The sequence below is a fragment of the Schistocerca gregaria genome, chromosome 4 (genome assembly GCF_023897955.1).
Source record: "Schistocerca gregaria isolate iqSchGreg1 chromosome 4, iqSchGreg1.2, whole genome shotgun sequence".
NCBI lineage: Eukaryota > Metazoa > Arthropoda > Insecta > Orthoptera > Acrididae > Schistocerca > Schistocerca gregaria.
In genome coordinates, this window is record NC_064923.1 from 596,296,672 (window position 1) to 596,324,224 (window position 27,553).

At 43.3% G+C, this 27,553-nt stretch overlaps 1 protein-coding gene and 1 non-coding gene across 2 annotated transcripts in view; one reads left to right on the forward strand and one right to left on the reverse strand.

The window, feature by feature from the left end:
* LOC126266778 (hexosaminidase D-like) overlaps nucleotides 1-27,553 on the reverse strand; it is a 903,571-nt gene that overhangs the window by 673,361 nt on the left and 202,657 nt on the right. The window lies entirely within an intron of this gene.
* Trnat-ggu (transfer RNA threonine (anticodon GGU)) lies at nucleotides 9,315-9,389 on the forward strand. Its single transcript has one exon. It is a non-coding gene; the product is annotated as a tRNA-Thr (tRNA).

Below are 27,553 nucleotides of genomic sequence, written 5' to 3' on the forward strand. Positions count from 1 at the left end.
GTGTTTAAGAAGGGTAGTAGGAGTAATCCATCGAACTACAGACCTAATCATTGACGTCGGTTTGCAGTAGGGTTTTGGAGCATATACTGTATTCAACCATTATGAACCACTTCGAAGGGAACGATCTATTGATACGTAATCAGCATGGCTTCAGAAAACATCGTTCTTGTGCAACGCAGCTAGCTCTTTATTCGCACGAAGTAATGGCCGCTATCGACAGGGGATCTGAAGTTGATTCCGTATTTCTAGATTTGCGGAAAGCTTTTGACACCGTTCCTCACAAGTGACTTCTAATCAAGCTGCGGGCCTATGGGGTATCGTCTCAGTTGTGCGACTGGATTCGTGATTTCCTGTCAGGAAGGTAGCAGTTTGTAGTAATAGACGACAAATCATAGAATAAAACTGATGTGATATCAGATCTTCCCCAGGGAAGCGTCCTGGGATCTCTGCTCTTCCTGATCTATATAAATGACCTGGGTGACAATCTGAGCAGTTCTCCTAAGTTGTTCGCAGATGATGTTGTAATTTACCGTCTAGTATGGTCATCTGAAGACCAGTATCAGTTGCAAAGCGATTTAGAAAAGATTGCTATATGGTGTGGGATGTGGCAGTTGACGCTAAATAACGAAAAGTGTGAGGTGATCCACGTGAGTTCCAAAAGAAATCCGTTGGAATTCGATTACTCGATAAATAGTACAATTCTCAAGGCTGTCAATTCAACTAAGCACCTGGGTGTTAAAATTACAAACAACTTCAGTTGGAAAGACCACATAGATAATATTGTGAGGAAGGCGATCCAAAGGTTGCGTTTCATTGGTAGGACACTTAGAAGATGCAACAAGTCCACTAAAGAAACAGCTTACACTACACTCGTTCGTCCTCTGTTAGAATATTGCTGCGCGGTGTGGGATCCTTACCAGGTGGGATTGACGGAGGACATCGAAAGGGTGCAAAAAAGGGCAGCTCGTTTCGTACTATCACGTAATAGGGGGGAGAGAGTGTGGCAGATACGATACGCGAGTTGGGATGGAAGTCATTACAGAAAAGACGTTTTTCGTCGCGGCGAGATCTATTTAAGAAATTTTAGTCACCAGCTTTCTCTTCCAAATGCGAAAATATTTTGTTGAGCCCAACCTACATAGGTAGGAATGATCATCAAAATAAAATAAGAGAAATCAGAGCTCGAACAGCAAGGTTTAGGTGTTCGTTTTTCCCGCGCGCTGTTCGGGAGTGGAATGGTAGGGACATAGTATGATTGTGGTTCGATGAACCCTCTGCCAAGCACTTAAATGTGAATTGCAGAGTAATCATGTAGATGTAGCATAGAATGAAAAGAACACATCTTCAGCAGCGAAACCGTCATGCGAGGCCTGTTCGCGGCTATGGCAGGTAGATTCACCTCAACCACACTGATCCTGCAGCAACACCTAGTAGGTGGTAGGTAGGTTCCCACTACCACGAAAGGAATAGGGTGGGCGCTGCCGCGTCACCGTGTCTCTACCTCACGGCTACGCGTGTCCCCAAGGGGGTAGGGCGCTGTCGTGTTTATCTCATCGTCTCCACGGCGACTATCGACCCGCCGCTGTGCTGTTCTGTGGTCTAAGGGCTCTCGCCATCGGTCGCCGCCTTCTCCAATCCCCCTCCCCTCTCTCGCCCCTCCAACCCACCCAGCAAACACGTCGTTCCTCGCTCCACCGCTCCAATTCAGCCTGATGTCCTGAGCACAACGACAAATAAACACCCTACAGGGAGGAAGGGACGCCGGGCGAGCGATAACGACGGCGACCAAACAGACACACACCGGCGGCAGGCAAGAGCTGGCGCACTCCGTACTGGCCGTCTTGTTGACTGTGTCACTGGAAACTATGTAATGACAAAGTTTAGTTACCAGCAACGACAATTTGCGTCTGACACGAAGGAGTGCGAGGCAAACTCCTAGTTATCCTCTTTTTGTAAATATTTTGAGAAGTGAAGTTAATTAAAATAATCCAATGTAGTCGTATTATTTTGGTGTAACTTGACAGTAAACCATGACTGGTGTGAAGCCCACGGTAAATTGGGTACATGTGCGAAACTCACTACTATGCCACACACTATCTTCAACACCATCAGTAATGAAGTATTTTCCATAACGCATACAACCAAGGGGAGGGGTGCCATAAAAAGTTTGGAAAGAAATTTTTACCTGTTGTTAACTACCATTGACAACATACATTTTAAACAGGTAATGATGTGTAAGCATTCCGCAGCTCGTGATCTTGCAGTAGCGTTCTCGCTTCCAGCGCATGGGGTCCCTGGTTCGATTCCTGGTAGGGTCAGGCATTTTTCCTGCCTCGAGATGACTGGGTGTTGTTGTGTCGTCTTCATCATCATCATTCATCCCCATTGCGGTCAGAGGAAGGCAATCTCTAACCACCTCCGCTAGGACCTTGCCTAGTCGGCGGTGAGAGTCTCCCGCATCGTTCCCTACGCTCTTCGAGGTATGGGGTATCATCATCATCATCATGTGTAAGCAGGGTTCAAAACCTGAAAATTTATTTCAGATCGATGTTAGAAATGCAAGTGCGTATTTCCGTAACCAAGTGGTGATACTTTGCGCCGGCCGCTGTGGCCGAGCGGTTCTAGGCGCTACAATCAGGAACCGCGCGACCGCTAAGGTCGCAGGTTCGAATGCTGCCTCGGGCATGGATGTGTGTGATATCCTTAGGTTAGTTAGGTTTAAGCAGTTCGAAGTTCTAGGGGACTGATGACCTCAACAGTTAAGTCCCATAGTGCCCAGAGCCATTTGAACCATTTGATACTTTGCAATCACCACAAAAAATTTAGAAGATACAAATTTTGTCAATTTTTGTTGACTCCTATTCACAACATACATTTTAAATATATACTGACGTATATTAGGAGATATCCCAAGGCTTTCGTCACCAATTCGTCCAAAATTGCGAAAGTGTTTGCTGGTGCAGGATTTGGTGCACGAAATGACCTCTCTATGATGTTCCATAGGGTATCGAAGAGTGGCCGCATCTTCGATATGGCGCACTGCCATCCATAAAAATTCTATAATTGTTTGAGGAAATGAAATCCATGAACGTCTATAAATGGTCTCCAAATGACCAAAAGTAACCATAACAATTTCCAGTCAATGATCGGTTCAGTTGGACCACAGGACCCATCCGTTTCACGTGAATATAGCCCACAGCATTATGGACCACCATCAGATTGCACAGTGCCTTGCTGACGGATCCGAGGCTTCGTGGGGTCTGCGTCACATTCGAACCCTACCATCGTCTCTTACCAACTGAAATCGAGACTCATCTAACCAGACTATGGTTTTCCAGTGATCTAGGTTCCAACCGACAAGGCCACGAGCCCAGGGAGACGCTGCAGGCAATGTGCTATTGGCAAATGCACTCGCGTCGGTCGCCTGCTGCCACAGCCCATTGACACCCAACATCGCCGCACTGTCCTAACGGATACGTTCGTCGTACGTCCTACATTCATTTCTGCGGTTATTGCAGGCAGTGTCACTTGTACAGGGTTACGGTTATTGAACTGCAAGAAAAGCTCACCGGCCATTTGACCATCTTCTTCTGTGCGGATGCAGAAACAGTGCCCGAGCTCTTACGGGAATCGGCAGTAAAGCTGCGAGTAACAAGATGATGGGCAGGGGCACTACGAATATAGTGCGGGGACAGTAAGTTGCGAATGTGGGTCCCCCGGAAGGTGTGCCCGAGGTAAGTCCCTGTGGTCGCACTATCCTGTGTGTCCTCGGTGGCTCAGATGGAAACCGACCAACGACGAGCTTAAACGGGTGTCTTGTGACGACCGCCCCGAGCAGATTCAACGAACTAAAGCGAACAAAATGAGGTTAAAAAAAGATGGATAGAGCGTCTGCCATATACACTCAGTCGCAAAAGTATTCGGACAGCACGTAACGACGCATAATTTTGCAGTTTTCCGCACGAAGAAATACAGAAATTGCACTTTCTAATGTATTTGGGACTCTGGGTACGATGTCGCAACGTGAAACACACGTCAAATACGAAGAATTGTTATTGGACATGTGTCTGTTACGTAATATTTCCTGAAAAGGGCATGGGAAGGTGCAACAAAAGTATTCGGACAAAAGCGGACAACGTGAGAGAATAGTTCATTCCGAGACGCACAGAGGGTGAAGCGACTGCAGTGTGTCCGACATTTCCGCGAGACGATAGCGATGATTAGTAAACACGTATCGCGAGCCTGTGCAGGTCGACAATTGGACGCAGGGGGAAGTGTTCTACGTTCGAGCAAATCCAACTTGTCGTTTCTCATGACGCGAAGGGGAAAACCTGCAAGGAAATTGTCGCAGTAGTGAACATGAAGAAAGGTACAGTTCACGACATTATTAAACGGTTAGAGAAAGAAGACCGATTGGAATTCCGTTGCAGTACAGGACGGCCACAGACATTTTCACAGAGAGATGAACATGTGGTAGTGCGAAAGGTACAACAGAAGCCGAAAATATCTGCCACACGAATTGCAAGTGAGATAGAGGGAGACCTTGGTATAAAAGTTCATCCCGAAACCGTGCGGAGAGTACTACGACGATCGCAGTACCATGGTCGAGTGGCACGGCGAAAGCCATTCATAAACGCATTGAACCAGAAGAAACGTAAGCAGTTTGAGAGGGAATACGCCGAATACGATCAGGCTTGGTGTAATCGGGTGATATTTTGCGACGAATGTAAATTTACATTATGGCAAAGCGACGGAAAGGCAAACGTGTGGCGAAAGGCCAATGAAGAAGCTGAATCCCAGGAACCTCAAACCAACAGTAAAGTTTGGAGGTGGGAGCATCATGGTGTGGAGATACATGTCCGGCAATGGTGAGGGTGATTTGGTGTTCATTGATGATACGATGAACAAGGAAGCGTGTTTGAATATACTGCGAGGACATTTGAAGCAAAGTGCACGACATCTAGGTATTGCGGACAACTTTCATTTTTATCAGGATAATGATCCCAAGCATACCGCGCATATTGTACACATGTGGTTGCTCTTCAGTTGCCCGAAAGCATTGCACCCCCATCCCCAATCACCAGACCTGAACCCAATCGAACTAGATTGCAGGAGGTATTGAAAATTAAAGGTGGACCCACAAGGTATTGACATTTTCCTCGTACAACTTATGAACGTTTATTGGACAGTGTCCGAATACTTTTGTAGCAGCAGGGTGTGCAGGATGTTTCATTTTTGTTGTTAATTTTTCTGTTATTTATGTTTTGGAAACGAAATGATACAATAATTCTTTTGTAATTAATGTTGTTACGCATATATATTACTAATAAATATGTTTGGGTTTCTTAGTGTTTCTCGAGTACTGATTGTGAAACTTCCCACTGTCCGAATACTTTTGCGACTGAGTGTAAGCAGTAGATCCCGGGTTCGAGTCCCGGTGGGGGCACACATTTTCAACTGTCCCCGTTGACTCATATCAACGCTTGTATGCAGCAAAGGGTATTAATTTCATTGTAATCTTATTCTAACGAGCTGCATGTCCGAAAGAACAGATACCAACTTCATAAATGTTTGATATGTTTGGCGATGATGTGGCGCAGACGAATAGCGAAATACTGCACAACCCGCTGAAGTGTCGGAACATCGAGGCTGTCGACGATCTCCAATGGCTCTTTTCCGCTCGGAAATGGTTTTTGGGTTATCTTGTCTTTGATATAGCCCCACGTTCTTCCAGCAACTGGTGTTACGGATTTTTGGGCTCGGATACAAACTGCGTGGAGGGAAATCTCTCAGGAGCGTACTCAGAACCTTATTGACTCAATGCCACGGCGTATAGTGGCTCTAATTGCAGCGCATGGTGGCCACACGACATACTGAATAGTAGGGCTCAAAGGACATGTGAAGATTTGAAAAGGTAATCATTGGTTACTTGTCATGTTCCTAACCTGTGGCATTACATTAATTGAATTCATACGTTTCCTTCCTGGTGTCGCAATTTCCACAAACGGTAGTGCATTAACGTTTTGAGAAAAGCATCTGAGATAATACTGACCTGTCCAAAATTCTAAAATCAAGTAACAATGGTATCGAAAACTACTGTTGAGGAAAAGTGGTACTGTAGAAGAATGTCCCGTTACAATCCCTCGTACTCTTTCGGATTTATAGACAGCCCTGCAGGATTCGTGTCAGTTCCCTCCAGCACTTCAGACATTAGTCGAGTCCATGTCACGTCGTGTTGCGGCACTTCTGCGTGCTCGTGGGGGCCCAAGGGTTGTGTACCAGTTTCTTTGGCTCTTCACCGTACATACATTAGATGTTATTTTTCAGTATATGACACTTTAGTTATGTCACATTTCTGCCTGAAAGTTAAAATACCGATTTACATGTCAGAGATGTGGTTTATATCTTTGATGCAAAAGCGACTTATATCGCTTGTAAAAGTTAGGTTTATCTTCTCTTCCGAATTATCTCTCACTGACAATAATATTGTCACATTGCTCAGTTTACGTTTTATTTCTAAGACCTCTTTGTTAGTTTAAAATGTTATTTGGATAAAAAAAAATATGTGTACGTTTATATTTCCTCGAAGACCTTCATGTAGCTTCATTTTTCGGCTCTATGAAGAATGGAAAGTTTAGTGCTTACCTCTACTGCAGAGTCTCCCTTTTCTCGAAGATGCCGGACGCGGTGGTCTAGCGGTTCTAGGCACTCAGTCCGGAACCGCGCGACTGCTACGGTCGCAGGTTCGAATCCTGCCTCGGGCATGGATGTGTGTGATGTCCTTAGGTTAGTTACGTTTAATTAGTTCTAAGTTCTAGGGGACTCATGACCACAGATGTTAAGTCCCATACTGCTCAGAGCCATTTCTCGAAGTTGCATAATAAATGTCGTGATGATGTTTCCAACCCTCGTTTATATGTTCTTTGTACTTTTTTTTTGCTGTTTGTCCAGTGTAACATGTCCAGACACTACATTTAATTTTGTATATTCCTATTTTTTATTTTTGTCCCTTTTGTGTATTACATTCATTCTTGGCTTATTCTGTGCACAAAGCCTAAGTTTAACATAAGTGTTACGAAATATGTTACGTATTTTTTGAAAAATATTTCCCATGTCTGACAGTGAAATGAATCGTTCTTGCTTTTACTAATGTTATTTCGTCATTTTCGTTTGCAGATTTGTCCACAATTTTCTCTATATACCTTATCGACTACAAAAAGCTTGTAGCCAGATAGTAGGGCGTACCGCGTTTATATTCAGTAATTGAAAAGATACTTATTGTTCATTACCCAAAACTGATAACCCTACCAAGAATCAGTCTCCCCTGCTTCCTGCTTTAGGATATTGTTCACTCTGGTTAGTGCCACGATATTAGTAAAGCTTAAATAAAACTTCATAAAATACAACTGCTGTTCCTTATCAAGCAGCCCATTTATTAACCTTTAACACTAACTACTTAAAATCTAACGCTACTTCTATCGTAACTTCTTATTCAGATCTTTTCGTTCTTATAAATTCTTCCTCTCACAACATTTCTACTTCTTATAATATCGTAGGTATTTATTTCACTGATATTCAATATAATTTTGTTGATTTCCTGATCCTGCCAATCCCCAATCGCCTACTGGCCTCTCGACTCACAATTGAGTAACTGAAAACACACAAGCACCAAATAACTGGAAAGAAATAGTCACAAATATTTTGCTGAGCGCCTGGCGAAAGATTCGCAAGATGCTCTGTGTGCACTGGACTGGTGTCTACTCGCCATGCTTCCACCAGGTCTTCGGCAGAATGTTCGTGATCAGTTTTTTGATTCCTCTCTAACGTTTCATGTGACAGAAGGACTATTTACATAATCGTATTGGTGCAACTCAGCAACCTCATGGTGTTCTAAGGTCGAAACTACATTTAATTATACAGCTGTGGCGGCTTTCAATAATGACTGTCATCAGTGTAAATGAACTGTGGTGCTAAACATAATCAAGAGTGCTCCCGGCGGATATGTTACGTTCACAGCTGGCGGAGAAGAGAAGGAACTCTGGTCGAGATTCGCATTAGTCACCTCATCTAAACATGATGTAAGAAATTAATGTTAAAGGGGAAAAGCAAGCCGCTAGGGCCTGCTACGTAATGAAGCGAAGCCGGTCGGAACGGATATCCGGCCTAGAAACCTCGCTGAGTTTAACTTTGTCCGGAAAGGCGGAGTAGGTAAGCAGTGTTTACGACGTAACGTCGGATCGTGAAAGCGAACGACCAATCCTGGCCGGGCTATTGCGCTCCGCCTCTCAGCATTTCCCGTGTCCAGGCCAGCTGATTAACCCCGGGGACAGCCTCACACAGACGGAGGCGCCGATTTCCCCGGCTGTCGCGACGTGTGTGGACCCTCCTGACCCCGGCCTCTGCGACAACTCGGCGATTATTTCGCAATTACCGTCCGGCAGTAAAAGGAGAGCAAGCGCGCATGTCCGCTGGCCGTGGGTACGATGCCACTCAGACATCATGCTGTAACATATGTAATTACCAGACTACACTGTGACAACAGCTTGGTGCGGTTGTAATTGTTGTTCGTCCTTCAGATAACTGCCCACTCTCCCTTCGGTGATACCTTCTTCTGCAGTCTTGTCCAGACACTGGCTCTGTTAGAAAATGAATAATGTTCGTCGGCTAGAGCAGGCTCCAGTGGAAAATGGCTGCACAACACATCTCTAAAAGTTTCGTAAAACGTTTCCTCGTATCAAGTTAACTTAGCTCAAAGCTGTACCTCTTTGGTGCAAAAACACTGCCCAGCTCTCGCTAACCTTAAGGGGAAAATGTAATGTAATGTGGCTAGGGCCTCCCGTCGGGTAGACCTTCCGTCTGGTGCAAGTCTTTCGAGTTGACGCCACTTCGGCGACTTGCGCGTTGATGGGGATGAAATGATGATGAATAAGACAAAACAACATCCAGTCCCTGAGCGGAAAAAATCTCCGACGGCAGGAACGACATTAGGAGGCTGTTTAACACAGATTTTTTGGGGATCTTTTTGCATGGGAAAAATTAATTAGAATTAATCAAATTTTGACATCATTTCATTCTTATTTCGAATAGTTTTTGTTAATTTTTTTAGTAATTTTAGCCAAAAATAACAGTGTCCGCTAAAGGTTGTGAGTAGAGTTCTCCCATTGCGTGCAGTGAAGCCACTCCGATTATATTATATGGATATGGCGTCTGTTCTTTCGGACACTGCGAATGTAGTGTATGGACATACAAGGTGAGAATGTGGCTCCCGCGGGAGGCGTGGGCAAGATAATCCCTGCAGTCGCACTATCGTATGTGCCCTCGATGGCTCAGATGGATAGAGCGCCTGCCAGGTAAGCATGAGATACCGGGTTCGAGTCCCGGTTGGGGCACACATTTTCACCTGGCTCCGTTGATATACACTCCTGGAAATTGAAATAAGAACACCGTGAATTCATTGTCCCAGGAAGGGGAAACTTTATTGACACATTCCTGGGGTCAGATACATCACATGATTACACTGACAGAACCACAGGCACATAGACACAGGCAACAGAGCATGCACAATGTCGGCACTAGTACAGTGTATATCCACCTTCCGCAGGAATGCAGGCTGCTGTTCTCCCATGGAGACGATCGTAGAGATGCTGGATGTAGTCCTGTGGAACGGCTTGCCATGCCATTTCCACCTGGCGCCTCAGTTGGACCAGCGTTCGTGCTGGGCGTGCAGACCGCGTGAGACGACGCTTCATCCAGTCCCAAACATGCTCAATGGGGGACAGATCCGGAGATCTTGCTGGCCAGGGTAGTTGACTTACACCTTCTAGAGCACGTTGGGTGGCACGGGATACATGCGGACGTGCATTGTCCTGTTGGAACAGCAAGTTCCCTTGCCGGTCTAGGAATGGTAGAACGATGGGTTCGATGACGGTTTGGATGTACCGTGCACTATTCAGTGTCCCCTCGACGATCACCAGAGGTGTACGGCCAGTGTAGGAGATCGCTCCCCACACCATGATGCCGGGTGTTGGCCCCTTGTGCCGCGGTCGTATGCAGTCCTGATTGTGGCGCTCACCTGCACGGCACCAAACACGCATACGACCATCATTGGCACCAAGGCAAAAGCGACTCTCATCGCTGAAGACGACACGTCTCCATTCGTCCCACCATTCACGCCTGTCGCTACACCACTGGAGGCGGGCTGCACGATGTTGGGGCGTGAGCGGAAGACGGCCTAACGGTGTGCGGGACCGTAGCCCAGCTTCATGGAGACGGTTGCGAATGGTCCTCGCCGATAACCCAGGAGCAACAGTGTCCCTAATTTGCTGGGAAGTGGCCGTGCGGTCCCCTACGGCACTGCGTAGGATCCTACGGTCTTGGCGTGCATCCGTGCGTCGCTGCGGTCCGGTCCCAGGTCGACGGGCACATGCACCTTCCACCGACCACTGGCGACAACATCGATGTACTGTGGAGACCTCACGCCCCACGTGTTGAGCAAATCGGCGGTACGTCCATCCGGCCTCCCGCATGCCCACTATACGCCCTCGCTCAATGTCCGTCAACTGCACATACGGTTCACGTCCACGCTGTCGCGGCATGCTACCAGTGTTAAAGACTGCGATGGAGCTCCGTATGCCACGGCAAACTGGCTGACACTGACGGCGGCGGTGCACAAATGCTGCGCAGGTAGCGCCATTCGACGGCCAACACCGCGGTTCCTGATGTGTCCGCTGTGCCGTGCGTGTGATCATTTCTTGTACAGCCCTCTCGCAGTGTCAGGAGCAAGTATGGTGGGTCTGACACACCGGTGTCAATGTGTTCTTTTTTCCATTTCCAAGAGTGTATATCAACGCCCGTCAACAGCCGAAGGTCGTGAACTAGGCATGAATTGTAGTAGGCACGCAAAGCTTCATTTTTGCCGAAAAAATGTATAACCATCCCGTGAGCCGACAGAATCGACGTAGTTCATTGGAATCAAACGAAGGTCGGAAAGATTTTTCAACTGAGATCAAAAAGGTTTTGATTTTACATTAATAACTTACTTTCTAAGAATATGAACCTCAATGCAGGCGAAAATAACGAAAATTACAAATTTTGCAGCCGTTGGAACAATTTACTTCGATTTTCACTATGTTTTTCTCCAATTGTGCAAAGCAAAATACCCTTAAAATCATGATATCATCCCACAAGTTGGTTCACATAATTCGAAATTTTATAACGTACCGAACCATACTATCAATTTTCATAATGATCGGTTCAATACTTTTTCAGTTACACTGGACGCAAATGTGAGAAAAAAAATCATTTCGAGATAAACGCGTTTGAAAAATTCACGGAAACTAGAAATTCAAGGAAGTTAATAATAATGCAAAATGCATACCGATTAATCTGCGATTCCAGCACCATATAGTAATCCTCCTTCCTCATAGGCTTCGTTTTGCGCTTGCAGCAGTGCTTTCCGAACTTCCGACCTTCTTCGATTCCAATGAACTACGTCGTTTCTGTCGGCTCACTGGATGGTTATCCGTTTGTTCGGCATAATTGAAGCTTTGCGTGGCTACTACAATTCCTGCCGAGTTCATGACCATCACAAGATATGAATTTCCTTCACTGAATAAGCCCGCTACTAAATACGATGCCAATTCATCGACTTTTAGTCCGACGTGCAAGTGTTTAGCAGCTAATCGCCAAATAGTGCAATTAAAACTTTCATTCGCATTTTGTGTGTGGCCACCTAAACATCGCTCCAGTAATTCATCACTTGATAAATCTTCATATATTGGAAGAATTTCCTTCTGTACGTCGAGGTGCAGTTCATGTTCCATTCCACGGGCTATTCTTTTCTACCATTCTCACCAGCTGTCTTCTCCCTCTGGGCAATACTCGTGTCGAGGATTTTCATCCATGTGTGTAAAAATCTAAGCGGATGCGAATTTCGCTTTGAAATTTTGACAGCGTGTTCTCGGATAGTTAAGCTAACGATTTATGCAATAAAAAATCGGATTTGTTGAGCCTCCTAAAATGGTTTCCCCACTCAAGTGACAGTTTCCTCACCCACACGTTATCACATTCATTCGTAATAACCAGGTTGCGGTATCAAACCAAACCAATTACTATTAAGACTATAAAACGGACTGTCTGTGACAGAATGCTCGCTCAAATATTACGCAAATTGACCACTACGAACGTTCATTTCCCGGACGCAACTTGTGTAGCACGCTATGCTGATTTTGGCCAGTCCAGAAGTCACAGTTTACACAGAAAAATCAGAATTTCGTACATTCGTATTTAAAAATCGATCGCGTCAATTTTGCGACACTCAGCGGTAAAGTATAACTCACAATTCCGCAAGATTATCACATTTATTTAGAGCTCTTAATGTACACGTCCGAGCATGATGATCGCTTAACTCCGAGCTGCTCTTATATCTTTGGAATCAGTTCTCTCAGTCCACAGATGATACACCAAGGTACCGTACTCTGTCTGATACTCATCATAGCCAAGCCGATATTACTGTTAAACCTCGCAAACGTACGTCGTTTACAGTCGACCAATCACAATCTAATAGCTGTTATGAACACTTTATTAAACGAACAAATTTAGATAATCCACAAATGTCAAAGTAGCTCCCTCCTTTAATAACTTGTTTGTCGTTTTCCCAGTACCATCAACTGGCTAGTTGCACTTTACAATTTTCCCCTGAGAGTATGATTCACTCTCCCTGAACTAAGACAATCTCCACGCTACAACTTATTCACATAAAACACATAACAGTATTCATTTATTACGTTATTTTGCATTCACACCATCATTCCCACTAATAACTAAATCTATTAAATCAATAATAATCAGGAAAAGCGGTGTCTTTTGTCACAGTTTATCGTGACATACTGCAGTCCGTTATTCTGATATACCTACGAAATCAAACTAGTTACCAACTTTACAAATTAACTGTGCTTTACCAAGGCAGTGGAGAGCTTGGCAGGAAGACCGTTGCGTAACAGCTGCGGCACACAGCATATAAACAGTCTTCAGGTTATACACCATTGTCACATTGTGGGAATTTTGGTGAAATTCGTAGCAGTCTTCCTGATATTTCTTGGGATGGATTCATGTTATACACAATCATTAGGTTGTCTTTTTACTGTGAAATGCTACTGATGTACTAGTCTAATTCCAGTTTAAGGTATAGTTTATGTCATATCGTTTGCAAGTTATATATAACATTATAGTGACTGACGAAAAATTGTTATGGTTCATGGTGGCTTAAATACAGCTGTTTCCTTCCAACGTGAGAAAACCACGATTTCCATTCGAGATAGGGACCACACCTGATAGCTTTACAACAGCAGACATGGGTGGGTTTCTGTATCTCAAGTTCCCAAGCCTGCTAAAAGTTTCTTTACACACGACCCCAAGACTGATGATACACTTCTGTAAGTGTCAGAGTAAAAGCTAGACGAGGTCCCTTTTAGGATCCTAAGGTTATGTTTACTTCAAGCAACTTGAATTTTTTTACACATTTCATTAATCTGCTATGGAATGTCATGAGGAAAACTATACTGCCGACTATGTGATGTCACTGATGGGTCTGTATGGGAAGACATTTTGATGAGACAGAACAAAAAAAAATAAAATAAAAAATAAAAAAAATGTGAATGCCTCAAATTATTAGAGCCAGAGAAAAGGAGAAAACATTTCTTTTCATTGGATTCCTTATTCCACTGAATTTTTATCAAAAGAATATTTTTGAGACGAATGCTCTAGAGATGTCTAAAAAAACTATTTCCAGTTTTTGTGACTGAATATCATTTCCTAGTCATCAAGACTTTCGGTATTTCCTTCATCAGTGTGTGCTACACAATTTCAGAACATAATAAAAGATGCCAGATTTAATATGAGTACCAGCTGAACATAGGCCCATTTTCAGCGAATCTTCACTGTACCGTCGTCTTTTTTATATGCTCTCACTGCAAAACCAAATCTATTTTGTGCGAGTTACGACATGTTTTTCTCGTGAAAATGATTTAAAGATTTAGCAGGAGACTTTTTTGTAAAAATGGGCCAAAATAGCCATTTTTGGCAGTTTTAAAAGTCGTCAAATTGCCCTGAGTTTGTAAGCTATTTTAAAGTAGTAGGGAAAGAAATGTTATATTCGAAGACCTTGTATTGGTAAGATATTACGCGTAAAGTTCCAGGTTTGTCCTGCAGTTACTTCGGGAGATACGGGACGCTAAACTTAAATTTTTTTCGAGCGCCTATTTTTTCGACCGACTTTGCTTCTAATTATCCATACGAAAATTGACGGAAATCTTTCTTACAATTTCTTAAAAAAGGAGCAGAAAGTTGTACAACATTGCCTTGTTTTGTTTCTTTCAAGGAAATATTGCCGGAGACATTATGTCTCAAAGTAGGCGAAAACTCACTGGTGCATTCATGCGCTATAGGCTCAAATGACTATCTCTGCAAATATTAAACTTGTGAAAGTAAAATGTTACCAGTGTTCATTGAGAACAGGTGCAAATGTTCACACGAAATTTCATCAATATCTGTAATGGTGAAGCGAGAAATTTAAGACCAAATGGTATGGAATGGCCGTACAGTGATTATGTGACCGCAATACACACGGAACTGTGATCACCGTGTATTTAATGAAGTAACATATTTCGAGGTATAAACCTCATCTTCAAGGTACAATGGGAATACAGAAACATGTAACAAAATTACACGTTTATGTAAAAGTTGTTTGGTGGTGACTTGGCACACGCGGTCTTCATCCAGTGGAAAGAGAGATCGTCACAACATACGTCAAGAACATACAGAATAACTTTAATACCTGTGCTTATGGTTGTTAAACGTTTCAGTATTGGTATTGTATCCTAAGGATCAGCTTCATACATCGCAAAATGTTGCTTCATTAAATAATGCGGGAGTCAACTAATGATCAATAGCAATTTAAATTTTGATTTGTCTAGTTCTTTTATGATATTGTAATTTCTTATGTGATTTTTTTTCGTACAGCTTTGAACAATAGGACTCTCATTACTCACGCTTGGATCTTGGAATCATCTCTTAATTTTAGCACCCACGTCGCCCTGACTTACAATATAGTTGAACAGACATGTTTTTATAGCATTTCGTTTGTGCAGTGCATAACATCAGTTACTCTAAACTTTATCAGAGATGTGACCGACGAACATTCTGTTGTCTTAAGAAGAAACTATTAAACGCAGTGTGCATGATTGCACACATCCTTTTCCTTTCACTCTACTATCAATCTGCCAGACACCATCCAGTGACAACTGTTTCTGCATACAAATTCTTGCTCTCTTCCCCATCGACCCTGGTCGCATCAATTTCATATGAGGTTTTTTTTTATATACATCCGAATCATTCCACCGGCCGCGCAACTGCTACGGTCGCAGGTTCGAATCCTGCCTCGGGTATGGATGTGTGTAATGTCCTTAGGTTAGTTAGGTTTAAGTTGTTCTAAGTTCTAGGGCACTGATAACCTCCGCTGTTAAGTCCCAAAGTGCTCAGCGCCATTTGAACCATTTTTCGAATCATTCCCTCACATCTTAACAGATGAACGAGACACATTCAATAAGTAATGACACACACATTATTCTGAAAGCTAACTATTTTTACTCAGGATTCCAATACACCATATTATTCCTCCCGCGTTTGGCTACGAAACTTTATTTCTCAACATAATGTCCGTTCAAGGCGACGGCCTTAAGCCACATTACTGGAAGGGCTTGAATGCCCACGTGGTACCACTCTCCTGGTCGACATCAGATCCAACGTCTTCCTTTACACCATCTAGGTACTGCTTCCCACGGAGCTCATCCTTCATTGGACCAAACAGATGGATTTTTGGAAAACGTGGTTGTGGAGATGAAGCAGCGATTAGTATGATTAATCAATTATTCAAAAACAGTCTTAATCGCATTTATTATTATTATTATTATTATTATTATTATTATTATTATTATTATTATTATTATTATACCGCCAGCCGGTTTCAACCCGATGTAGGGGTCATCATCTGGGCGTTTACACCATTGGTCGACTGCTGGTGGTGTCACTCCTGTCTACATAGTTTCCTGCCGTTATGTAGACAGGAGTGACACCACCAGCAGTCGACCAATGGTGTAAACGCCCAGAAGATGACCCCTACATCGGGTTGAAACCGGTTGGCGGTGTAATAATAATAAATGCAATTAAGACTGTTTTTTTAAATAATTGATCAAACAGATGAAAGTCGGAAGGTGCGAGAACCCAGCGGGCATACACCTTTGATTACCGCAAGTGGTGAATGAGTATGTCAAGATTATCAAAGGAGACTCCAGTTGTGTAGCGAGGTGTGTGACTGATCAGTCGATCAGCTCGAGTGAGAGTGTCCGCACGTACCGACATTGCAGGACTCACAGCTGTGTGCTGACGGCCGACATACGGGAGATCGGAAAGGTCTACGCGACCTTGTAGCGATAATGATGGAGACGCCTCGCCCAACGACTTGTAAGGTCACGTTAGCTTAGCAACATTAGTATTAATAATAAAGGGACTGGCAAGGGCATCAGATCATGACACTATTGAATTATGATAAATATGAGGCAGTCTCGAGCAGTACCCCCTGCATGTCTGCATGATTGAGCCACTGACTTAAAGCGTTGGTGAAAAGCGTCGGAAGTTGAGAACAGCGGAATGGAAAGTCTGCAGATGGCCGTAGCTCGCCGGGCCGCCGTGGGCGGCAGGTACCGGTCACCGGAAACGCGGGACAATACGACGCTTTTGGGGGTAGCCCGGCATCCGGAGCCGCCATCTGCGCTGGGCAACACGTGACGAAGACGGGGATTTAGTTTGCCTAGTGGTGTCATGACTTACTCGATCATTGAGTAGATCTCAGAAATGCCGTTGGAGGGATTTCGATGATGATAGAGCGTTCGACATTGGGCGAAACAGAGTATTTTTCCTCCGCGTTTTCGTACGCGTGGGAGACGGGAGAATTGTGGAGAGAGGGGGCCTTCGCCTGCAGCCATCGAGCGGTACGTACTTGGAGACGGCGTCTTGGCTATCGTCTTCGAAGGGAGATATAAGGTCTGTATCGCAGCACTGCACCAACGCGTGTTCCGTGCACAGTTCTGCGGTTGGAGCTCTTTGTGTGCTCAGAAGCAAGATTTTCACCAACGCTTAACCACTTCCAACAACTTACCTAATATTATTGATCTGGTAGTTTTCCTTGCGAGATGCCGAGTATTTATCAACGCAGCTGCCGGTAATAGGGGCTCGTGATTGCAAATTGTTAATGTGCCATTCTCAGGAGTGTGTGGGTGGACAAAGAAATTCACTTTCTTTTTATAATTTTGTCAGTTGTAGGGGATATCAAATTAAAATGCCAATATTACAATCGTATTATCGACTTCATTGTAGCTAGCATTTATTCTGTCCCAGCAAGCTTTACATGTACTCTAGTCACTGCATAGCTTGCCCAGACGGGAAGGCCAGATGGTTTGCGGTTTTCTATGCCAGCGACGGGCAAATAAAGCTTACAGACTCACCATGCTTTTGTTCACTGCCAGATCATCTTAGCCACTCTGCAACCATCTATGAATATCTGCAATTTTATAGTTTTGCTTCAAAAGGAACTCAATGACTGCTCTCTGTTTGGAACGCACCTTCGTTACAGACGTAATTTTGGAGGCTACGTTTAGCGCTGCAACCTATCAAACTTAGGAGCCGAAGAGGGAATACTCCACGGTGTCCCACAAAAAATACCGCCTTTTTTTCAACCGAAAATGGGTGAGAAAAAATGTTTTGCATTGCTTATTGAACGATTCTCGTACTCTCCCGTCTTCTAGATAGTGTTTTCCAGATATTCCTTTCCTCACGGATTCTACGGACGACATCCCAGTCTCTCACCTATACACTTAATTTTAAGCTTCCATCTGTAAAACAAGGTCTCATAAGCTTAGATTCTCTTAGATTCCGTTCTTCTCACAGCCCATGACGCACTTACAATGCTCTGCCCCACAGGAAAATAAATTTCTTTCTGAAATTGACACATAAATTTGATATCAGAAGATTTCTTTCGGCGACGATTGCGCTCTTGCATGTATTGTTCTGCTCGTTATGTTATCCTTTCTTCGTCCGTCATGCGTTATTCTTCTTCGAAGATAGCAGCATCTCTTCACTTTGTACACTCCGTTGTCCCCAATGTTAACGCTATGTTTGTCGTTAATCTCATTTTTGATACTACAAAATACTTCAGTATGTCTTACGTTTACACTCAACACATAACAAGCTTTCAGTAGATTATTCGTCTCCCATCAGGTCGCAGAATCAAGAAACAAAGTGGTCGACTTGCCGGCCGCGGTGGTCTCGCGGTTCTAGGCGCGCAGTCCGGAGCCGTGCAACTGCTACGGTCGCAGGTTCGAATCCTGCCTCGGGCATGGATGTGTGTGATGTCCTTAGGTTAGTTAGATTTAAGTAGTTCTAAGTTCTAGGGGACTAATGACCACAGCAGTTGAGTCCCATAGTGCTCACAGCCATTTTTTTTTTGGTCGACTTGTAGAAAGCTTGAGAGGAAATTAATAGCAAAAAAACACTCCCACATTCCCATTATATGACACTTGCCTCGCGTAGGCGGGTGGGCTTTAAATCGTGTTAAATTACCATCTCCGGAACAACCGCCCTGTGATAAGCTTTTAGTATAGTAGACTGTCTTCATTGCGTAATGGCTCTGGAGTGCGCAAAAGGCACAATTTTTGTTACGCCGCTACTAGCACTACTCCAGTAAACAGAAATGCTGGCCAATCCGTCATTCACAAAATTACTGCTCTTAGAATGCTTTCTTCTTTATGAAACTGACTGGAGTCATGAGCAGTTTTCTATTGCCAGCGCTCGGAAATGGCGCAATATCAGAAATAATGAGACGACAGGGAAATGGCCCACTTGGAGGAGGAAAATGACCTTTTGTTCAGTATAGCAGTTCACGAGCGAAGCTCAGAAATAACGGTTGCCGTAAAGTTTAAAGCCCCCGGTAATGAGCGTGGTACCGTCTCTATTATCCACGCCTTTCCTTACCGGAATCAACCAGTAGTCTCGCTTCTACCTTTCAGTACTTACACACAGTTCTCGTACGTTGTAAGTCATTTTCATTCAAAGACCAAAGCGCAAACTCACTCGCTCACTCCACGATGCATGCTAATTAAGTTGTCCAGATTGAAAAAAAAAAAAAAACATTTGTTACATGTTTACATATCATATTCACCTTTCTCTTCCTTGTATGTCAGAGGTCACCATGCAATAGTTACTTCCGGCAGATCCCATGATGTCTAAATTCCAATAATAAATGGCGCCAATATGCAGTTTCAACGCATATTTCGTGGAAACCTTTTAACATTTACCGTACGGGTCACAAAGTCCAAGGGTCAGCTCCCCATCCCAATCATCCGGCTTAAGTAGCTATGTCTCTGTTAACGGTTGATTTTTCTTCGCCTACAAAAACTCTGGGACTTATCACATAGCAGAAACTAAATGTGGAAATCTTCACACAGTTAATGAGACGCTACTTGAGCCAATTATTAGCTAATATGTGATAGTAGGGCAGGTCTACAATCAAAATATAGTCATGAATAATACAAAGGGACACACATGGTGAATTTTTAACTTTCAGGAAAATTTTAACATAAGATCAGCGTTGCTTAAAAGACTGCATAATTCCTATAAACTTTTCTGTAGAATCAGTAGTGTCCTTCATTAATATCGTTAATTCACAATTCAAACTCTTTAAGAAACTTCTGATTCATACTGATATTTTTTTCCCACCAACGCAAGGCATGATTCATATAGGCTACTTCTCTTCGCCGCACAAACGATTCGGAGTACTCATTACGATTATTCGGAACCGTTTCTTATGATATGTTTTTGTTAAATTACAGGCTCCAAACAGTTTTTAGAAACTTTTCTGGGACATTATTTCTGGAGTATCATTGCTGTCGCAGGATCTCAGGTTGTACGGTTGTGTAGTCTTTTCTCTAGATAACGTGTTCGCCATAGTCCCGGTAACAGTTGTATGAGTTTTTTGTTTTAATTGTGGGAGAGTCGAGTACCGAGTTTTTATAATCGTTCTCTCGCCCTTTACACACTGGTCGTTTTGCCGTATGCTCTGACTTCGTATGAAATTGAATGTTTCCATGTGCTTCTATCCGAGTGAGTACCACCTTCTTTGCAGTGAATATTAGTCTTCACCCAACTCTCAAAACACTGCAACCACAAAGATTATTTTGATTAGATTTAAAGTTACGTTTACATTTATCATGATAGTACTTTCAGAGGCTGTTTCTGCCTCGGAGTGTCTCTACTGTTAGCACCAACTTTGCTGTTACTATTGTCGGTGCTTGTAGAAATTCGTTCTTTAGTCTACTCCTGGCTTGATCGCACTTCGAGCTGTCGGTGTATGTTAAATTAACTCATTGTTGCTGCCTGCTCTCGCGCTGGTACTCTTTTACAGTCAGTGATGGCTGGTGTTAAGTGGGAATGAAACATTGAGTTCAGTGGCATTAAGCATCAACTCAGTACGGTTGCACTGGACGTTAACGCTATCAATTTACAGGGTGTTTCAAAAATGACCGGTATATTTGAAACGGCAATTCAAACTAAACGAGCAGCCATAGAAATACACCGTTTCTTGCAATATGCTTGGGACAACAGTACATTTTCAGGCAGACAAACTTTCGAAATTACAGTAGTTACAATTGTCAACAACAGATGGCGCTGCGGTCTGGGAAACTCTATAGTACGATATTTTCCACATATCCACCATGCGTAGCAATAATATGGCGTAGTCTCTGAATGAAATTACCCGAAACCTTTGACAACGTGTCTGGTGGAATGGCTTCACATGCAGATGAGATGTACTGCTTCAGCTGTTCAATTGTTTCTGGATTCTGGCGGTACACCTGGTCTTTCAAGTGTCCCCACAGAAAGAAGTTACAGGGGTTCATGTCTGGCGAATAGGGAGGCCAATCCACGCCGCCTCCTGTATGTTTCGGATAGCCCAAAGCAATCACACGATCATCGAAATATTCATTCAGGAAATTAAAGACGTCGGCCGTGCGATGTTGCCGGGCACCATCTTGCATAAACCACGAGGTGTTCGCAGTGTCGTCTAAGGCAGTTTGTACCGCCACAAATTCACGAAGAATGTCCAGATAGCGTTATGCAGTAATCGTTTCGGATCTGAAAAATGGGCCAATGTTTCCTTTGGAAGAAATGGCGGCCCAGACCAGTACTTTTTGAAGGTTGCAGGGACGATGGGATTGCAACATGGGGCTTTTCGGTTCCCCATATGCGCCAGTTCTGTTTATTTACGAAGCCGTCCAGGTAAAATAAGTGTCGTCAGTAAACCAAATGCTGCCCACATGCATATAGTCGTCATCAATCCTGTGCACTATATCGTTAGCGAATGTCTCTCGTGCAGCAATGGTAGTGGCGCTGAGGGGTTTCCGCGTTTGAATTTTGTATGGATAGAGGTGTAAACTCTGGCGCATGAGACGATACGTGGACGTTGTCAGCTGCAACACGGTGAACGGAAACCCGAGGCCGCTGTTGGATCACCTGCTGCGCGTTGCCCTCTGTGGTTGCCGTACGCGGTCGCCCTACCTTTCCAGCACGTTCATCCGTCACGTTCCCAGTCCGTTGAAATTTTTCAAACAGATCCTTTATTGTATCGCTTTTCGGTCCTTTGGTTACATTAAACTTCCGTTGAAAACTTCGTCTTGTTGCAACAACACTGTGTTCTAAGCGGTGGAATTCCAACACCAGAAAAATCCTCTGTTCTAAGGCATAAACCATGTTGTCCACAGCACACTTGCACGTTGTGAACAGCACACGCTTACAGCAGAAAGACGACGTACAGAATGGCGCACCCACAGACCGCGTTGTCTTCTATATATCTTTCACATCACTTGCAGCGCCATTTGTTGTTGAAAATTGTAACTACTGTAATTTCGAAAGTTTGTCCGCCTGAAAATGTACTGTTGTCCCAAGCATATTGCAACAAACGGTGTATTTCTATCGCTGCTCGTTTAGTTTTTATTGCCGTTTCAAATATACCGGTCATTTTTGAAACACCCTGTAAGTATCGGTGAGGTTTTTAATTTCAATTCATTTATGTAAATTTTTTTATTTTAAATTTTCTTCTTTTAGTTATGTGTGTTTTAATTAGTGTAGATTTTTTAACTTCATTGAAACGTAAGTTTTCTGATTATGATCACGTTCTGTTCTTGTACTACTGGTCACAGTCCCGTTGTTACTGAGTGGTGGGCCTTTAGGAATGGAATACGACGTACAGACATAGGTCTACATATGCAGTAGTACAACTATCGAGAGCATTCAAAAATCAGGCGGCCAAACTGACAGTTACAATGACGGAGACAGCAACAATATATTTCGGTAAGTAACCAGATTCGGAAATGCATATAGAGTGAGTAGGAATTCCACTAGGTCTTCGAGTGTGACTGGGAAGAAAACACTGTTATATGTATTTCAGTCGTTCTTATTAGTATTTTCTGAATGAGCACCTGTAACTTCAGTGCAGGGCCAGAGTCAACGTAACAGCGCGTCCCGTGTTGGTTGGAAAACATGTATCGTGTTCTGTACGGGGTGTGGACAATGCAAGAATTCTTGCAGTAATTTCTTCCTCTGACTCAGCAACGGTAGAATTCACTTCGGTTTTCATGTAGCACCAGGGAAATCTTACGGTTTGAGATCAGGGCGAATGTATAGGTTCTCCCCGACCGATGTACAGGTTAATACTACACGTACTGGATATGCATAGTGCGCCGGTGTTCCCTCATGCTGGAACTGCATCTTCCCTCTGATTCGTACGGGTAGCTCGTCCAGTAATGTTGGCACGAGCCTGTCTATGTTTGCTGCAAATTGTCTCTGATGGTCTCGCGTAGCTGTTGTCCGTGAATTTTCAGCCGCACATACAAGCGAGTTGAAATGATAGCACACGCCTTCCCAAGTAAATTGAGCGTCATCTGTGACCTGAACAACTTCAGGAAACCATCGGTCTCCGACATCTGTTGCAGAAACCAGCGTACAAACTGAAACCCAGATGAAAAATCATCTAGTATCACAGCCTGTACTCTGGCAGAACGAAACAACTGTTGACGCAAGACATTCCGTGTTATAATATGGTGAAATCCAAAATCGGCGGAAATTGCTCTTGTATTTTCCTAGGGCATTTTCTGAACGGTCCTCAGCAGTCTACCTGCTCTGGGCCAACCTACCGTCAATGTGGCAGTATTGCCTGGTAGATGGTGAGATAACGCGGACATCTACGTGCTAAACAGTGAAAGACGAGCACGGCTCTCAGTTCCATCCATGTGTAGCGCTCCATGTTATGTTCTGTGATCGTCACGCACTCACCACGTGCAGCATGTTTTCTGCTGGCTCAATGCGAGGGTCAGGACATAGCAACGCAACGTGATATAAAGGAACTTAATAATTTTTTCTAATTGATAAATTCCTAGATAATTATTCCACTCTCAACGCAAAAGATTAATTTGAAAAGTATTTAGCACTGACGGATAAAATAGATTTACGCTCTTCGTTTATTAGTTTTAGTATACATCCTTACGTTGTTCTCATGTCCTGGTGACTAGATGCATAAAGGAAGCTTCGTCAAATTCGAGCGAAATTGTGATAAATAGTGAAAGCAACTTCTGAAATAATACGATTTTCTCATTTACGATGCCGTGGATCCCAGGTCCTGCAACTCTGGAAGGTTATCATTATTATAATGTCCTATGGAGAATTTAGATGGAGGCGACGATCTTCTTGACAGCGCTTCTCAACAATATAGGTATGTGAATGTGTTCATCTCTTTCCCTTCGTGGCCGCCAATGTAAATTTTAATATTTAGGTCGTATTTGCCGCGACATTCAGAACCTGCAGTCTTTCTTTTCGTTTAATTACGGAGTCCGATTATTTTCTTTCTTTGATGAATAAATTCATTTTAACCACAACTCCTTTTACCCAGGCCACGCGGAATTACAGAAGATACGTGTCTCTATCCCGATTGTATGTTCGCATACAACTGAGTGTGTACCGACGTAACTATACTTATGACCATTTCCTTTACAGTATTAATTCTTATTTTGAACCAATTACTCGCGAATGTATGTGCTCTCTTATTTTGTGTAGTCATTCGGGTGTATTCCTTAATAACATTACTTTTAATATTCAGTGGCTTAGTTTCCACAATTGACCTTTGCCTGTGTCTAACGGCGCTTCAGGCGAAATATTTATTACGTCACAGTCATACTAACTCATTTCAACATTACGACACCGGCTAACTTTCTAACAATTTAACAGGGCAGTTACAGTACCTCAAATCAACTTTGCTGTCATATTTGTGGAAGATATTTTTTATGCAACCCTCCATAATGTGCTCTGTTCATCATAAGAATAAACATGATGTAAACAATGCGCTATGTATTCTTCCGCGTTTGCTTGAATCTCATTGGATTTCGTTTCGCGTAAAGCGGAAGCCAAGCTGTGTCCAGTACAATCGAGTACGACCGTAAGGATATGCTTTCTTATGCTGTGTTACACTCGCGTAGACTGAGCGCACTGAACTTGTACAGCACTTGACAGCCAGATGGCCCAACTAAGCTAAAATGACGTGAGCAGATGCAGTTCAGACGTAAAAAGAGACGAGAAGAGAAACAAAATAGCTTCGAATGTCATTTAATTTTTGAAGAGAATGAAATAATATTCGACAAGTCTCCAGCACTACCGCACACTTTTTAGGTGACCATACAGAAAGTATAAAATGCTCTCGTTCTCACCTAAGATAGTTTTCTAATTGCAAATAAGAGTGATGAAAGTTCCTAATTTAAACACTTTGTAATTTTTCTGAGCGAGCTGTGTGATGCAAAAGCACACTGCAAGGATTTCGCCGTATTGTTGAATACAGACACCACTGAAGGTATTCATTACAGCCAGCTGTCTGGTTATTTTTTAGCTACTTACTTATCCGAATCCGAGAAATACATTTCAGTTCTGGAACTGTCATCTGTTACGTTGATAACGAGTCGACCAGCAACAGAATCCACGAAGCCACCCAGGCGCCGCATTTTCTCCTCTTTTTATGATAAGCCGTTCCACATGCCGCCAGCGCTCTGCAGTGGCATGTGAAAAAGCTGCGTCCGTTAGTTCCTGCACGTCTGGCAGATTAACAAATTTGTCATTTCTCGCGACAGGTCCCTTAATTTGGCTCCACTTAAGTTCTGTTGGGTTTAGATTGTAATGGTACAGTGGTAAACGCAAAAATGCAGCATTTGCATGCTGTCTCGATGCTGTGAAAATGGCTGTTTTTCATGCGTCTACGAAACTTATTACTCTGGTTCATATGACACTACATCTGTCGTATAAAAGGATGGGCATAGTCTAAATGAAGAGTACTTGGTTTTTCATTTTTGCTTTAAGAAATAAAATTGTTAGGTTTTCTTAATTTATCTTCATTAACAATCTTTCGTAAAATATCATTAAGAATTTACACTTTAAATGAAAACAGGATTTTGGCGTACATTATGTTATTAGAAACAAGAAGACGCCCATTATTCATTTAAAAAAATGATGATTAACTATACAATTACGAGATGAAGGTACTTAAAACTGACAAAAAAAATACTACTATGGCGACACTAGAACCATCGATCGATGAATTGCATCAGATAATTCATCCACCACGCTACCGATTCCGCTATACATCCAGTGTATAGTTATGTATCAACTGTATCAAATACAGTGCCTCGGAAAACTACAAAGCCGATTGTTATCTGCAAATTTGTGAGAAACATTAAGAACAACCTATTTCTCGGTACTTTTTAACCGTATTGCACAGGCATGTTTCACCACGGAGAAGGAGGCAGCCTCAGCCATTTCCATACAGCGCGACAATGGTTCAAATGGCTCTGAGCACTACGGGACTTAACATCTGAGGTGATCAGTCCCCTAGAACTTAGAACTACTTAAACCTAACTAACCTAAGGACATCACACACATCCACGCCCGAGGCAATATTCGAACCCGCGACCGTAGCGGTCACGCAGGTCCAGACTGAAGCGCCTAGAACCACACGGCCACACCGGCCGGCAACAGCATGACAATGACAGCGCAACAGTACACGATTTTTGGGATAAAAGCTAGATAGCTAAAGCGTGATTAAGAAAAATGTTGTCGGCTGATAAAACATTAGAATATATTAAGTTTCTTTTGACGAACTTAGTAATGACATATGTAATACATAAGTAGGACCTACTCCCAAGAGCGTAACAACACCAGTGTTCTTGTGCTACGGCTACGGACCAATCATCGCGTTTGTTTTTCTTTAAAAATCAGGTTTATTCTTATGATGAACAGAGTATAGCCGTGTGTATTAAATCCCACTTCCTGGCCGGCGAGCTGCGCCGGTCCCGGATTTAATCCACCCGGCTACATAATGACGAGGGTCGGTATGGGAGAGAGGGGCAGCCTGGATGTGCTTCTTATGAGGTTTCCCACGTCGCGATAGGTGAGTACCGGGCTGGTATCCAACTCCCGCCACAGTTCCACGATCGCAAAAATTTATCAAATTCCGCACAATTTCAAATAACCAACACTACACGCAGAGAACACACATTCCGTCCCGCGGTATACTGGGGTGGCAATAGGAAAGGCATTCGGCTACCCTTAAACTATCCATACCAAATCTGTTCACAAGCATGTCGATCCAGCGCCGTGCGGGATGAAGGTACAAGAAAAAATGAGATACATATTATCTTCCTCGCAACGGGCTTACTTACGCATGCTTAGAGTATACTGAATATGCGTTTCCAACACTTGGTTGCTTAAAGAAAAATCTTTGTTATTGGTTCCTTCGTAATATCAATCAGTTACAGAATTTATTTTTGAACACCATGTGCACGGCTACCACCTCTAACAGATGATGAAGTGAGTCGTGTTGTGGAACTGGCAGTCACTTAACTGAATATCAAGAAAAATAGAGTAACACGCACTAGGAGAAAGGAGTAAAATAGGAAGCCGCTTCGTAGAATTTTGTACAGAGCACAATTTAATCGTTGCAGAAATTTGGTTAAAGAAACAAGAAAGAATGTTGTGTATCTGTATGAAACCTGGAGATATAGAAAGGTTTCAGATAGATTACATAATTGTTAGAGATTTAGAACCGAAATTGAAAATCGTAAAACTAAGTTGAAAAAATTACAGATAGGTAGAAAATAAGGAGAACAGGTCCTTGAAGAATTAAAAGGATCGGAAGTTAAGAATTTCACAGCGAAAATTGGGAAGGATCGACAGAAACGGGGGACAGGAATGCAATAGACAGTGGGCCCCATATGTAGTCATGGTTGTTGCGACTAGGACGCAGAAGTTTACGCATTCTCCATCTCTGCCCGTGCCATCCACATTTTTGGAACCCTGAAGAACGACATTCGTGCTCGTTGATTTCCTCCGGTAAAAGAGGTGCACGCTTGGGTAC